Here is a 16,600-nt window from a genome sequence, read left to right on the forward strand (position 1 = left end):
TAGAGTTCTCTTCTCTATCGCTGCAAATAAAGATTGGCCACTTCATCAATTTGATGTGAAGAATGTTTTTCTCCATGGCGAATTAAAAGAGGAAGTCTATATGGAAGCACCACCTGGATTCTCCGATAACTTTAAAAACAGGGAAGTTTGTCGACTTAAAAAGGCTTTATATGGGCTAAAACAATCACCACGGGCTTGGTTTGGGAGATTTACTCTATTCATGAAAAAATATGATTTTAAACAAAGCAACTCGGATCATACTCTCTTTTATAAACGAAAAGGAAATTTAATTACATGCTTAATCATTTATGTTAATGATATGATAATAACAGGAAATGATAAAGAGGAAATTTCTAAATTAAAAATGAACTTATTTAAAGAATTTGAAATGAAAGATTTGGGCAGACTTAAGTATTTTTTGGGGATTGAGGTATTACGATCCCAACAGGGAATATTTATCTGTCAAAAGTAGTATGTTCTTGATTTTCTTGAAAAAACAGGTATGATTGATTGCAAACCAGCTGATACTCTAATGATTCCAAACCAGAAGCTGTTTATGGAAGATGAAGCTGATTTTGCTGATAAAGGGCAATACCAAAGGATGGTGGAAAAACTCATCTATCTTGCTCACACTCGGCCTGATATAGCACATGCAGTTGGAGTTGTGAGTCAGTTTATGCATCAACCACAAGTTCACCATATGGAAGCTGTTATGAGAATCATCAGATACTTGAAGAAGACAGCAGATCATGGAGTTGTTTTTAAAAAGACATGGACACCTAAAGACTCAAATATATACAGAAGCAAGTTGGGCTGGAGAAAAAGGGGATGGAAAATCTACATCCGGATTCTTCACACTTGTTGGAGGTAATCTGGTGGCATGGAAAAGTAAGAAACATAAAGTTGTATCTCTTTCAAGTGCCGAGTCAGAATTTAGGGGAATAGCAAAAGGGGTTGTTGAAGCAATATGGATCAAGAAATTGCTGACACAAATCGGTTTCCCACCAAATGAGGCAATTCAAATCTTATGTGACAATGAAGTAGCAATTGCCATTTCAGAGAATCCAGTTCAGCACGATCGAACCAAGCATGTGGAAATAGACCGACATTTTATTCGAGAAAAGTTAGATGGTGAAATCATCTCTCTCCCATCAATCAGATCAGAAGACCAGCTAGCCGACATCCTCACCAAGTCAGTCAACGAAAGACTCTTCAGCGAAGTTTTTGGCAAGTTGAACATTGAAAACCCCACTATTCAACTTGAGGGGGAGTGTTAGAATACAGCAACAATACAAAGTTACCACTTTTGAGTAACTTTGACTTTTGGGACCAGAAGTCAAACTTCATCCTTTCCTTTTATAGTTCATCACAAGACTGCATAAGTACAAGCATCCAACGGCTACAAGTGCTATCTACCAACAGCCATATTTCCTTAAATGTTAAAGGGGTTTCAAAAGTCAATTGGATCCATTCCTTTAGTAGAAATAGCTGTTAGGAGCTCAAGTGTATAAATTAACACTTTGTATTTGTAATCAATCAATTCAGTTAATAAAAAAAAACAATCACTGATCAATTATTTACAACAATTCAACTTTCAATTCTTAGTCTTAACATTTAACAAGTTGACTTTCGCACGCAGTTTTCATTTTCGCACAACGGATCGCGCTCTAACAGCATCTACCAACAATTAGTATTTAAAATAATAGAGTGTGAGCTCACGCATCGCAAAATTTCGCTGCGTAGCGCGGCTCACCTCACATCTTGTTCAGTTCATATGCGATATTTAAAGGAGACTAAATAAAATTATTAGAAGATAGTAAAAAATGGTTGAATGATTTAAACAAACTACTTTAATCAAGTTAAGTATGAGAAAGAGTATAATGGTCTAAAAATAATTATTTTAGTGGTGTATGGTAAAAAAATAAGTAGTGTGCGCATCAGCTCCCATAAATATATCTAACGATACTGGATTGGATTAGATATATCTAACGATAATGGATTGATGTGATTAGAGAATGTGAGAGATCGAGAAAGGGTCAAAAACGGTTGACATGAATCTCATGCGTATCAACATCGACTATTTTGCTAAAAAGCATAACTTTGACCACAAAAAAAGACATAAATCTCAATCAACTTCATACGAAGTTTCATTGATGATGTGTTTTTCACTATCATTGATGAATAAGTCCATGCACCTTTTTTCTCTGTTTGGAAGGTTTATTAATTATTTATTTATTTGGCGACAAAACTGTCTTATTAATCTTCAAATGCAGTCTCAAATGTCACTAAAACAGGCCGACTTACTTAAAACAGCATTCGTGCACTGGCTGCTGTTTAAATTGTCACACACTGAAGTTTGAATTTTTCCACTAGACGACCCACATTTATAAAACCAGTCCCTATCCATATTGTCGTTCAGTCATGATAATATGTATTGCATGTCTTATTAATTATATTTATTTTGTCTGATTAACTTTGCAATGAACGAGGTGCAATAATATTATCATTAGTATATATGTAGAGAAAGTATGAATGTTTATAGCTATTAGCAACTTCCAGTTAAAAAAAAAATGAGCTATCCAAAGTTTATTTCCTTCATTTCTCTTTTATTTTTTGTAATCTCTTTTGCTTCTTTCACTTCCTCATATTCTTCTTCCATTAGATGTTCTGATTCACAGACTATTGCTTTGCTCCATTTCAAGCAAAATCTTTCTGCTATCAATTTTTCAAATGAAAAATCTGCATGTAAAGATTGGCTTGGTTCCAGTTACTATCCAATTACGATGAACTGGAACATAAGTACAGATTGTTGCGATTGGAACGGAGTTACTTGCGACCACTCCACAGGTGACGTTACTGGTCTCGACCTTAGTTGTGGTATGCTACAAGGTTCCATACTTCCCAACACGTCACTTTTTGATCTTCATCATCTTATGCGTCTCAACCTTGCTTTCAATGATTTTACTGGTTCTCAGCTTCCTCCTCAAATCAGCAGGTTTTCTAACAGTCTTACATATCTCAATATGTCTGGTTGTATTTTGTCAGGTCGAGTCCCACCAGAGATCACACTTCTTCATAAATTGGAGTCTATTGATCTCTCTTTTAATTGGGATGGTCTCAATTTTGAACCTCATGTTTTCATTAACATGCTGCAAAATACTACTAATCTGAAGGAACTTTCACTAAACAGAGTTAATATCTCTTCAGATTTATCTACTTATCTTAATTTTTCTTCTTCTTTGAAATTAATAGATCTCGGATCTGTTGGAGATATGGAGAACTTTAAACAATTAGAGGGAAGATTCCAGGAAACTCACATGAAACTTTCACGAAGTTGTTAGGAAACTCACATGTAGCTTCCACGAAGCTGTCAGGAAACTCACATGTAGCCTCCATGAAGCTGTCAGGAAACTCACATGAAGCTTCAAGGAATTATTTTTAGCTTACTCCTTAAACCATTCTATAAATAGACTCTCTTGTAACTCATTGTAAACACACCACAAATATTCAGTAAATACATTCTCTAGTTGGTCCGTGGACTAAAGCAATCACAACGATTGCATATAACCACGTTATCTCTTGTGTCGATTTACATTTCTTGCATTTATAATCTTTCGTTCATTAAGTGAGTTAGTAATCTTGTAGAATTACTATCGGTGAGTGATCTTGTTGAATCACTTGCGTTGTTTTGGGTCCTAATATCCTTACAACTGGTATCAGAGCACAAGGTTTTGTTAAGGGAACAATGGCGGAAGACGGAAAGTTTAGAATCGACCGATTCGATGGGAGAGACTTTGGCTTTTGGAAGATGCAAATTGAAGATTACTTGTATCAAAAGAAGCTACATCAACCTCTGTTAGAGACCAAGCCCGAAAGCATGAGCGATGCCGATTGGACGCTTTTGGATCGTCAAGCTTTGGACGCTATTCATCTTTCACTTGCTAAGAACGTTGCATACAACGTTGTGAATGAGAAGACGACGTTTGCTTGCTTGAAAGCACTCTCTAACATGTATGAAAAACCTACCGCTTCTAATAAGGTTTTTCTCATGCGACAATTGTTCAATACGAAGATGAAGGAAGGTACGAGTGCAACAGATCATATCAACGAGTTCAACAACATCATATCGAGGTTAGCATCGGTAGATATTGTGTTTGATGATGAGTTAAAGGCACTAATCTTGCTTTCATCATTACCGGAAAGTTGGTCGGGTACGGTTACCGCGGTTAGTAGCTCTACGGGAACTACTAAGCTAGCGTTCGAAGGAATAAGGGATTTGATTCTAGGTGAAGATACTCGTAGGAGAAACTCGGGGGAATCAACATCCGGTTCCTTGTTAAGTACCGACAACCGTGGTAGGAAATTTGATTGCGGTGAGAAGAAGGGTAGAAAGAAGTCTAAGAAGAGGTATCCATCGAAAGATAGAAGTGAAGCTGTTTGTTGGGGTTGCAATCAAAAAGGACACTTTCAAAGGAATTGTAAAAATGGTCCGGCGAAAGGTGTGAACTTGATCGAGGAAGAAAGTGATGATGCACTTTTATGTAGTGTTGAAAATTCTATGGAGTCTTGGATTTTGGATTCGGGAGCTTCGTTTCATGCTACTCATGTCAAAAGCATGATGAAGAATTTTCGTTCATATCAAGGCAAGGTGAGATTGGCGGACGACAAACAACTCAATATAGAGGGCATTGGAGATGTTGTATTGAAGACTACTCTTGGCTCTAATTGGACCTTGAAAAATGTAAGGTACATTCCTAAATTAAAAAGGAAACTTATTTCTGTTGGTCAATTAGATGATGAAGGTAACGCGGTTACTTTTGAAAACCGCCAATGGAAGGTGGTTAAGGGTAGATGTATTGTGGCCCGTGGACATAAAAGGGGAACTCTTTATATGGTTGAAGTGTTTGATGAAGACATGGTGGTTGCTACGGTTAATGTTGAGTCTGAATCAACTCTATGGCACCGAAGACTCGGGCATATGAGTGAGAAGGGTATGAAGATGCTTGTTTCAAATGGGAGAATTCCAGATTTAAAAAAGGTAGAACTTGGATTTTGCGAACCATGTGTATATGGGAAGCAAAAGAAGGTGACTTTTGGGAAATCGGGAAATGCTCCTAAGTTGGAGAAATTGGAGCTTGTTCATACGGATGTGTTTGGTCCAACCAATGTAGAATCACATGGAGGTTCTCGCTATTATGTCACCTTCATTGACGACTCCACTCGAAAGGTATGGGTTTATTTTCTTAAAGCTAAATCTGATGTATTTAATACATTTATGAAGTGGAAAGCTATGGTAGAAAATGAGACTAATTTGAAAGTCAAGTGCTTGAAGTCGGATAATGGAGGGGAATATGGTAGTCTTGAGTTTAAAGACCATTGTGCAAAGCTCGATATTAGAATGTTGAAAATGGTACCGGAGACACCGCAACACAATGGGGTCGCCAAACGTATGAATCGTACGTTAAATGAAAGGGCAAAGAGTATGAGACTGCATGCCGGTTTGCCTAAAATGTTTTGGGTGGATGCGGTTAACACGGTGGCTTATTTGATAAATAGGGGACCCTCAACACCGTTGGGTTTCCGAATTCCCGAGGAAGAATGGCAAGGTAAGAAGGTGAGTTATGGTCACCTTAGGATCTTTGGGTGTAATGCATATGTGAAGACCAAAGATGCGGATAGAGACAAGCTTAAAGCTAAGTCAAAGAAGTGTACTTTCATAGGTTACGGGTCGGATGAAATGGGTTATCGTTGTTGGGATAACGAGGCTAGAAAAGTGATTCGTTCTCGTGATGTTACTTTTGATGAAGATTCAGTCTATGGCAAACCGGAAACGGGGAGTCCTAAACCGGGTCATGTTACTTTTGACGATGTTTCTATTGATGATCTTGCAGGTTCTAGTGGGAGTACGAGTGACAATGAATTGCCAATTAACGGTGAGGCGTCAGAAAATGCTAATGATGCAGATGGTTCGGAAAGCGGTGATGATTCCGAACATAGTTCAAGTTCTAGTGATGAGGAGGACACAAATGAAACCGGTCCAACCATTTCGGTTGCTCCTACACTAAGACGCTCGACTAGAGTGCCCAAACCTAATCCTAGGTATTCTCCATCAGCAAACTACTTACTCTATACCGAGAATGGTGAACGCGAAAGTTACTTTGAGGCAAGAAAGACAAAAGAATCCATACAATAGGAGCTTGCCATGAAAGAAGAGATGGGGTCACTTGAGAAGAATAAAACTTGGTCACTAGTGAAGTTACCTCATGATAAAAGGGCGTTGCAAAGTAAATGGGTGTATCGAATCAAGAATGAGTTGGATGGCAAGAAAAGGTACAAGGCTCATTTGGTGGTTAAAGGCTTTCAACAAAAGAAAGGAGTTGACTACCAAGAGATATTTTCACTGGTGGTGAAGATGACTACTATTCGTTTGGTACTTTCTATGGTTGCATCCGAGGACATACATCTAGAGCAACTAGATGTGAAGACCGCATTCTTACATGGTAACCTTGATGAAAAGATCTATATGAGGCAACCCGAGGGCTTTGAGGTAAAGGGTAAAGAGAAGTGGGATTGTAAGCTAAAGAAAAGTTTGTATGGATTGAAGCAAGCACCTCGGCAATGGTACTTGAAGTTTGACGAGTTTATGAAGAAGATTGGTTTCTTAAGATGTGAAGCGGATCACTGTTGCTACTTGAAGAAATTCAAGTCTTCTTACATAATCTTATTATTGTATGTTGATGACATGTTACTTGCAGGTTCTAACATGTCCGAAATCAACAAGTTGAAGGGATTACTTTCCCATGAGTTCGAGATGAAAGATCTTGGTGGTGCTAGGCAAATACTTGGCATGAGTATTGTGCGTGATTGTGTGAAGGGTACTCTATACTTGTCTCAATCCAAATATATTGAAAAAGTTGTAGAGAGGTTTAACATGGAAAATTCAAAGGCTCGTTTTATGCCTTTGGGTAGCACGATAAAGCTATCGAAAAGTCAATCACCTAAAACGGAAGAAGACAAAATGGAGATGGAAAAGGTTCCATATGCATTGACCGTGGGTAGTGTTATGTATGCCATGGTTTGTACAAGACCCGATATTGCTCACGCAGTGGGAGTTGTAAGTCGTTATATGTCTAATCCGGGGAAAGAGCATTGGGAAGCGGTTAAATAGTTACTTCGTTATTTGAAAGGTACTTCTAATATGAGATTGTGCTTCTCTAAAAGCAATGTCATACTTAGGGGTTATGCGGATGCTGATTTGGGTGGATGTGACGATTCGGGGAAAAGCACTACGGGTTATGTTTTCACAATAGGGAAGACGGCGGTTAGTTGTGTGATGACCCGAGTATTTTTGACCAAATTTAAACTTAATCTTATATGATTCCGACACGATAAGCAAAGTCCGTACTTGATGTGGTAGCGGAGGGGTACGTGAAATAGTATATATTTTTACTACGAAAAGTGATACAAACTACACAAGTTTTAATTATTTATTTACAAATGGGATATACCTAAACCTTGCTACAACACTATAGGCAGTGTACCTAATCGTAGAGTAGTATAGTTTTTAGTAAGTCCGTTTCGTTCCACAGGGAGCGGGCTTATTGCACACTATATTTTTAAACAACTATATTTGTACAAAATATATATAATTATATATAATAATATATAAAAGGGGGTTTACCGTTTAATGACCGGTTTGTCGATTTATATTTTAAGCGAAGCGTATAGTAAATGACGATATTTAAATAACAATATAAAATAAATAACAATAATTAAAATGACAATAAATAAAAGTACGAGGAAAAATGAAATAAAATATATTATGCTTATTTAAACTTCCGTAACCATGATGTTTGACGTGTTGATTTTAGTTTTATGCCCATGGGTTAATTGTCCTTTGTCCTGGATTATTTAATATGTCCGTCTGGTTTTTGTCCATAACAGTCCATCGGTCATAAATTTAAAGTGCGAGTGTCCTCGTCAAATTATCCTTATACCCGAAGTCAAATATTCCAACTAATTGGGGACTTAAACTGTAACAAGATTTTAATACTTTGTTTAATAATTACACCAGGTTATCGACTGCGTGTAACCCAAGGTTTTAATACTTTGTTATCAATTATGCCAAGTGTCCTTGTACATAATTTCACCCATGTTTTAATAATTCTAGTGACTATTAATCCATTCCCGTGTCCGGTTAAATGAACGATTATTCGTACATATAAATACCCCGCCCATCGTGTCCGATCGAGTGTATATGGTTATTTATAGGGACGTCTAATTGTAAATCTTTATATTAAAATTAACAAACTATCATTTAGTTAAACAAACATAAAGCCCATTAATAGCCCATAGTCTAATTTCCACAAGTGTCGTTCTTTTGTCCAAACCCCAATTATGGTACAAAGCCCAATTACCCAATTTTAATAATTAGCCCAACATCATGATTACTTCGGATTAAATAAGCATAATAATAACTTAAGCACGAGACATTAATTTAAAAAGGAGATCATAGCTTACATTGATTATTTATCGCGTAGTGGTACACGGACAGAGCTCCGACTTTAAAACCCGTAAAAATAACTTTTACATAACCCAAACTAATCTAATATAACACTAATCTATATTATATATATATATATATATATATATATATATATATATATATATATATATATATATATTATATATTTATTTATATTATACTATGGCGTATTATTATTATGTATATATATTTTTAAAACTGCAGAAGCTCGTGGCCTTTTATAGGCATTTTGGAATCTGGCAGCTCCGCGAGTCGTGGAGTTTTTGGCCTTCAAACTCCGCGAGTCATGGAGTTTGAAAATACAGCTCACAAAATTTTGGAACCTTGCTTGTCGACATAATTTATATATAAATATAAAATATAAATAATTAATATAATTATTTATATATTATATTATATTCTTGTGCATAGTAGACTTGTAATTTTTAGTCCGTTACGTCGAGCGTTGAGAGTTGACTCATGTCCCGGTTCCGGATTTTCGAACGTCCTTGCGTACAATTTAATATCTTGTACTTTGCGTTTTGTAACTTGTACTCTTGTCATTTTTAGACGTTTTTCATCCATAAATTGAACCTTTTGAATTGTATCTTGTACATTTGAGCTTTTTGGACGTTTGTGTCTTCAAATCTTCGTTTTCGCCTTTTGTCTTCGCACTTATTTATTTAAACAATTACAATGAAAATATAATACAATTACATATGAAAACCTATTATTTAGGAGGGATATTGCTATGAAATATATGTTCCTTTTTAGCCTTATCAAATATCCCCACACTTGATCGTTGCTTGTCCTCAAGCAATACAGAACTTAAAATAAAAAAAATACATGAATCACTTTTTTATTCATCACACTTTGTACATCAGTGATTTTGATATGGTGGTATAAACAATGATAGTAACGATAGAACCATGGTTAAAGGTGGGTGTGTCATCCACAGTTGCCTCGGGTTTAGGTCAACGACACTTGCAATCAAATAGCCGATTTACTTTCGGTTTTCAAAGCAAAGTGCACATTTGAAAGGCGGTTTACAGTCCCACATGACTATGAAAATGTAGATCCTTAAGAAAATTGGATCTTTATGAAAACATTTGATCTTTTGAAAATTCAAGCTAGATTTTACCCTAGACAAGTTTTCCGGAATAACCCTTCACCGGTGTTTGCAAAATATTTTTGTGGGTTTTGTGGGTTTCAGATTTAAAATTTTAGCTCAAAACTTGCGGTTTTGTGTCACCCACTTGCTAACCTTGTATTTAGGAAAGCACACATCCAGTATACTTGCTCCGTATATTACCTTTTGGTAAACTACCGTCCGGTTGTAAAGGAAAGCGTTGAACAAGCAACTGTTAAGGCAATGTCCCCTGACATGCTTTTAATTATGGTCAAAAACGTGTCGGATGCAGTTACTATCCTTTGTAGGAGCAATAGTAAAGATCACCCTATACTTTTTCGGTCTGGCACAAGGTCCTGTCTTCGACCATGCTATGCAACCACCGTTCTTACGGTTGACACCCGATTTGGTTCAGGTGACCTAATGAATTCCAGGTGAATTCCTAGGATTTTACGTTCAATGGTAATGAACGCATTGAAAATGGGTTTTCAGAAAATAAATCGGTTTTAATTTGATCAAAATATTTTCTCGTTCAAGCTCGAGTTTAGATATCATCGAATTCCATGAGTTTGTAATTCTTAATCTTTAAAGTCAATCTCAAGGATTGAGTAATATCAGTCTTAAAAGCTGATTTTTAATCTTTAAAAGGAGATTATCCTTTCTGGGGGTCTGATTCATTAGTCTTATCAAGCTAATTTGCACGGCGTCCTCCCCATTTTACGAGACAGATCCTCTCATGGGTAGGATAAGTCTAACCACTTGGCGACCCTGTTTGATGCTGAGGTCCGTGGATTTCCTGCTGATTTTAGTGATGACTTTTCTAGATTTTTCGTCAACCTACAGCTGGTCTGGACGACAACTTCCTGACCTAAATCAAGAAGCGCGTTTCTTTTTCGGAAGACTTTACTTCCTTTTAATGATGGAATTGATTCATCGTGTAGATCCATCTTTTCTTTTCTTTCATCGGGTAAAATAGTTAATTTAGTCCAAAACAAAAGCACCTGCAATAACTTTACGGAAACATGTGCTAGATAGTTTTTAATTGAATAACTAGGTACATTCTCCCCACACTTAGTTTCTTTCTTTACCTTTTTATTCTCCTTTATTCCATTTTAAATGAATTCAAGCGTTTTAGGGTGTTTCTCAATTTATGTCCTTTCCGAGGTAACGATAATTTCGGTATTAACACCTAGTTTTCACCGTTCATAAATATGTATAAACATGATTTTGAATTCATTTTGTTGAAAAATTTTAAAATTTTCACAATATTTAGAAAATAAGCCAAGTATAAACCCGAGAGAATTTATAAACCTTCCCCACACTTGAGATCATGCAATGCCCTCATTTGCATGAAATCAGACTCTAATTATAAATTCATGAGGGTGATTAGTGTAGAAAAGTGATTGAAAATACTCAGTTTGTAATTACAAAGCTCGTCGAATGATAGATGCCGCACCTCATCGTTTATTCCTTCTTGTTTTATCACACATATTTTTCTTCAAAAACGGTTGCTTTTCTGAATTGTTTGCTAATCTTTAAAAATGCGTCTTTTACCCTAATCATGCATATTTATTAACGAGTTATGCACTAACCCGAACCCCTAATTTAACGTTAAGTGGGGTTAGACTTCCCCATACTTAGCTGACGACATGTGAAGTCGGTAGAATAAGTTCTACGAATTAGAATAGTGAGCCAGTTATTTACATCTCGGGTGGTGTATAATATATCAATGGGTTTAAAGTTTAGACTCTCCCGATCGTCACTACTTAATTCTTTTTTAAGTGTAGCTTTTAGTAAATGGATATGTCTCTTTTCTGGTTCTTGGTCAAATGGATCGATATACATCGACATACAAATTTCTATAGGGTGGATAATTCCTAACATTTCCTTCCGTTCATTCTCGGGATCAAAGGTTTCACCTCTATTACCCAATTGGGTGAAATTCGAGGTGTCATTATCTATTAAAGCTCGTAGTTCATCTTCGGTAGATGACTCGTCTATTGAGAATATTGGGTTGGAAGGTTGTGGAATGGTGAATTTCGGGATTGGAGTAGATTCTTCTTCATTAACGGTACTTATTGGTCTCACCATTTTGGCCTCGGGGGTAAAATTTTCAACGTTATCGTTTTCCCAAGAGTACCAATTTGTCACCCTTACTTCTTCTTTATCCATTGATGGATCGATGATTTCGTCGGTAGAGGATAATGTGTCGATATGTTGTGAAATTGGTAAGACTGAATAAAAAGTATCATCGGGATAGTTGGTAATTTCGGAGCTCTCGAATTCATCAAAATTCGATGATATGAGATTTTCTTGCACAATACTCCTCAGATCAACAGGTGTGTAGTCTGATAGAGTTTCAGCTTGCCGGTTTACAAACTCTCTCATTTGTTAATTTTGAGCATTGAGTTCTTCGAGTTTGATTTTTATATTGTCTAATAAATTTTCAAACACGTAATTTTCCTCGTCTACTGGTTGTTGAGTTTGGATATATTCTTGGGAATAATCCCAATTTGAATTGTATTCTTCATAATCATTCCATTCAGGTTCCGTGGGTGCGTAATTTTCCATAGGAACGTAAGAATAACATTCCCATGTTGAGTGATAATCTCCACAGATTTCACAACCAGTTATTGTTTCGTCATTCGTAATCCAAGATTGACCGAACGAATTGTCATCAACACTCGTTTGAGAGTATTGATTTAATTGATTTTGGATATCAAAAAGGGTTTTCATAGCCTTGTTTTCAAAATTTTCCATTTTATTGCGATGGCCAAATTTTAGCTACAATGTGGTGCATTTACTAATTATCCTATTAGTTATAAAAATAGAAAAACTTATATAAGTTGTCCAATTAATAGACTTTTCTGCTTTTGCCCACGTTTCGAATAGCCAAAAGATGCAGCAGGGAGCCAGAACCCTTTAAATCGGAAGCTCACAACTCATCTTAAACCTCATTGTAACTCGACGATTACAATCTGCGTTTAAACCTTTCATGACTCTTGAAAACACCTCAATTGAGAGGGCGAACCAACCGCACTTCATCTATGGAAGAAAAGATTGACGCATATAGTTATACACCTGAAAACTCCCGGACTCTAAGTAAAAGTTTAACATGTGTCTATGTTAGCTCTTTTGGCATTGATATTACCGAAAATAACATTGCAACTCTTTTTCAAATTAGCCAATTTTATCACAGCTTCAACAAATCAACTTCAACTTCCATTCGAATTAGCCTTATTATAACCTCGATATATAAGTTTACCTGTCGTCATCGTTACCGGAGAACCGTTTATATTTCACCACATTAGCAGTAAAATTACCAGCAACTTCAATGAATTTGGACTTTCCAAAAAATCATTATATTCATTGAAACCCCATCTTGTATTCATCTATACCCTGTAACAATAATTGTCATACCAATTACCGGGAATCAGCAATCAGTATGTTGAATCTCGTAGCATTTCTACATCAATAGTTATATGTATACATATAACAATTATCTCCTAGAATTACGATCTTCAATTCTGAAATTTTGAAAAGGCACCCAGTTTACGAATCGATACTCTGAATGTTGAAAAAGCTGAATGAAGCAGCAGAAACTGTAGGCAACCGTAAACGACCTTAATCATCGGAAGTTTGATGATAAAGAATAGTATGTTGGAAAAGCTCAGAAAAGTTGGAACTGGAAAACGGATTGAGCTAACCACGAAGGAGACCAAGGACAAACACAAGGACCATACCATATGTTCAAAGAATCCAGATAATTCTGGATCCGATGAAACCTTCAACGGATATCTTGCTCCGTCCTCATGTTAAAATCTTACAGAAAATCTTCCTCATCAACCATCGAACTTAGAAATTCCAAAATATCATCATAAATATCTTCGATATTTCTGGGGATATTTTCATTAATATTCTCGTCCGAAATTATATACCTCTTCGTGCTTCCTGTGTATCATTATGTTGGAAACATTCAATAGAAAATTTAGTACCGAAAAGCAGATTATGCAAAACTATGAAGGAAGCCGTGGACAAATCACAAAGAATAAGTTTGACTTCAAAGAATCCAAATGATTCAATGCCTGCTGAAATCTTTAGCAAATACCTTGCTTCCGAATCTAAATCCTTACGGATAAATCTTCTTCATCATCCATCTATATTAGAAATTCCAAGATATCATCGTATCTTTCATTATAAATATCCTCCATATTTCTGAAGATATTTTTATAAATATTATTATCTGAATTCATTAATCTCTTCGTACTATCAGTGTTACATCATATAGAAACTGTTAGTTTCTATATTCTGTAAACTCTCGAGCTTAAAATATGAATGTGATTGAAGTAATATTGGGAACTGATGCATGAGTAAGTATAATATAATGACACTTGATCAACGTGATTATATTACAGTAAGTCATGCTGAGTTTCTAAATGGAACATGATGATTCACAGATTATAACATCATCATGTGTCATGTTACATAACTCTTTCATTATGCTTAACTTCTGAACATATCAAGAAAGTATATTCTTGATAATTCTATTCTCAGTAATTCTGGTAATTTGATAAATCAAATCGTGCTAATACATTAGTTCTTATTTAGAACACGATGCTTATTCGAAATTCCATACTTACGAATTCTGGACCGTTACTCGATTTACTAGAGGTCGGGAGGATAATAAAAAGGCAAAGAGCTCCAAAATATAAGAGAAAATATAAAGCCCAATAACAACACTGAAATTACAAACTGTGGATATCAGTGCGTATAGCAATATAAAGACACGGGAGGATTATAAATACAATAATCCCTAAAGCATAGTAGAAATAAACGGATTCCTCCGGTGGAAGTTGGAAAGGGAGAATGATTGTTGCGATAATCAGGATAAGGACAAAGATCAGAACTGGATTAAGCATTTTCACGATCTTTTGAATTTGTGAATTGAGTATTGAAGTGGTGAAAATTAATGAAACGGAAAAGGTAAAATTTATAGTAAAAATATCAGACAGAGGAATCGAGGCAGATCACCGCATTTAATTATAAAAATCTAAATTTCCTTATTCACAGGAAAATCAAATCTCTAAGATTTCGAAGATTTTCTTTAAATCCCTTGAATTCCAGAATTCAACCAAGTCAACGTCAAAAGTTAAGACACATCTTATTTTCTGAATTCAACCCTGACTCTGTCAAAAGTTAAGATGAACCTTTACTTTCCTATTTCACTCTTTGGTGATAGCTTCATTCGTACTCTTCGAATAATCGAATTATTATTATCCATATTACTCAATGATGATAAAACTCAATTTATCAACTCATATTCGTCATGAAAACATTTTTATTGTTAGCCATGACCACCTCACTTAAATTTCGGGACGAAATTTCTTTAATGGGTAGGTACTATGATGACCCGAGAATTTCCGACCAAATTTAAACTTAATCTTATATGATTCCGACATGATAAGTAAAGTCCGTACTATTGAGTCTCAGAAAGTTTTGAACGGTTTAGATGGATTCATTTAACCTGTGATTATTCCCGACGATTCACGAACAATTGTTTGTAAAAATATATGTATACATATATATATATATAAATGTAAGTATATTCAGTCAATTGAAATTATAAAATACAATTTAAACAATGGAATTAAGTATGTAAAATAAAATACAAAATAATTAAGTGTAATTTAAAATGACGTTATATATAAATATATATGATTTTATGTATAATTAAAATATTGTACTATATTGTATTACTTTACTATTTGTTATAATATTAAGAGTAGTATTATTATCATTGTAATTATTAAAAAGATTAATTAAAAATCTATAAATGAAACTATATAAATATAAGAGATAAACATTTATGATAATTGTTATATATTACATTATTATTATTATTATTATTATTATTATTATTATTATTATTATTATTATTATTATTATTATTATTATTATTATTATTAGTATTAAAATAATTAATATTATTATTTGCATTAGGGTTAATACTATTGTCATTTTTTTTTTCTTATTTTTTTTTTGTTAATATAATTATTATCCATTATCATTATGAATATTATTAGTAATTATTATTACTATTTAATTATTATTATTATTACTTACATATTTAATAGTTATTAATATTAATTATATAAAGTATATATCAAGAGATTTCGTACAAGTTTGTTAAGGGTATCAATCTAACTATTTCTGATTGATAATCCTGTCTCTGATCGAATCTCAATTCTAAACACAAGCAACCAAGTTCATTTAGCTTTACATATCAAACTTTATTTATTTTATATTTTTTTTTTCCTGTGTGACTTATACAGATATATGAATTGGTTATCAATCTCTCTCAAATCTTATTTCCTTTTTGTAAGATGGATCCTATTTTCACTATAAAACAACCCATGCCATCACCACCTTAAGAATCTTATCATTGAAACAACCATCCTTGCTTATCTTGTGCTAACCATCGATCACCACTCTTGTTCGAAACTACTGTGTGCGTATTTTTGTTACAACACCAACTGAGCAACCCTGCTGTAAGTCGTTGCTATTCTTTCAGTTTCAAATTCATTTAATGCTACAATCACTTGTAGTATAATTATATTTCTATTTAGATTTAACAATATCAAATACCTCTAGTTGTTCTCGGATGGACCCATAACCTCAACAATCAAATATCCGCAACCATTACATTTCAATCATCATCACCAATACCGGTTGTTTTTCTTCTTCTCCACCACCAGACCCACTACCACTGATCAGTCGACCCAAATCACACGTGCCTTTTCTTTTCATACTCGAACACACCACACCTTCGAAACCCACCAAGCTAAACCAACATCACCAAATCATAGTTGTTGCTTCGTTTTTCTGTTAACCATCAAACAAGTTTCGTGTGCTATATTCAAACCGGATCACCAAACTAAAACCTAAAC

At 34.9% G+C, this 16,600-nt stretch overlaps 1 pseudogene; it reads left to right on the forward strand.

Moving 5' to 3' along the window:
- Window positions 1–2,570: 2,570 nt before the first annotated feature.
- The window catches only part of LOC139887701 (receptor-like protein 6), a 73,765-nt pseudogene continuing 59,735 nt past the window's right edge, over window positions 2,571–16,600 (forward strand).

The sequence above is a fragment of the Rutidosis leptorrhynchoides genome, chromosome 2 (assembly GCF_046630445.1).
Source record: "Rutidosis leptorrhynchoides isolate AG116_Rl617_1_P2 chromosome 2, CSIRO_AGI_Rlap_v1, whole genome shotgun sequence".
Taxonomy (NCBI): Eukaryota; Viridiplantae; Streptophyta; class Magnoliopsida; order Asterales; family Asteraceae; genus Rutidosis; species Rutidosis leptorrhynchoides.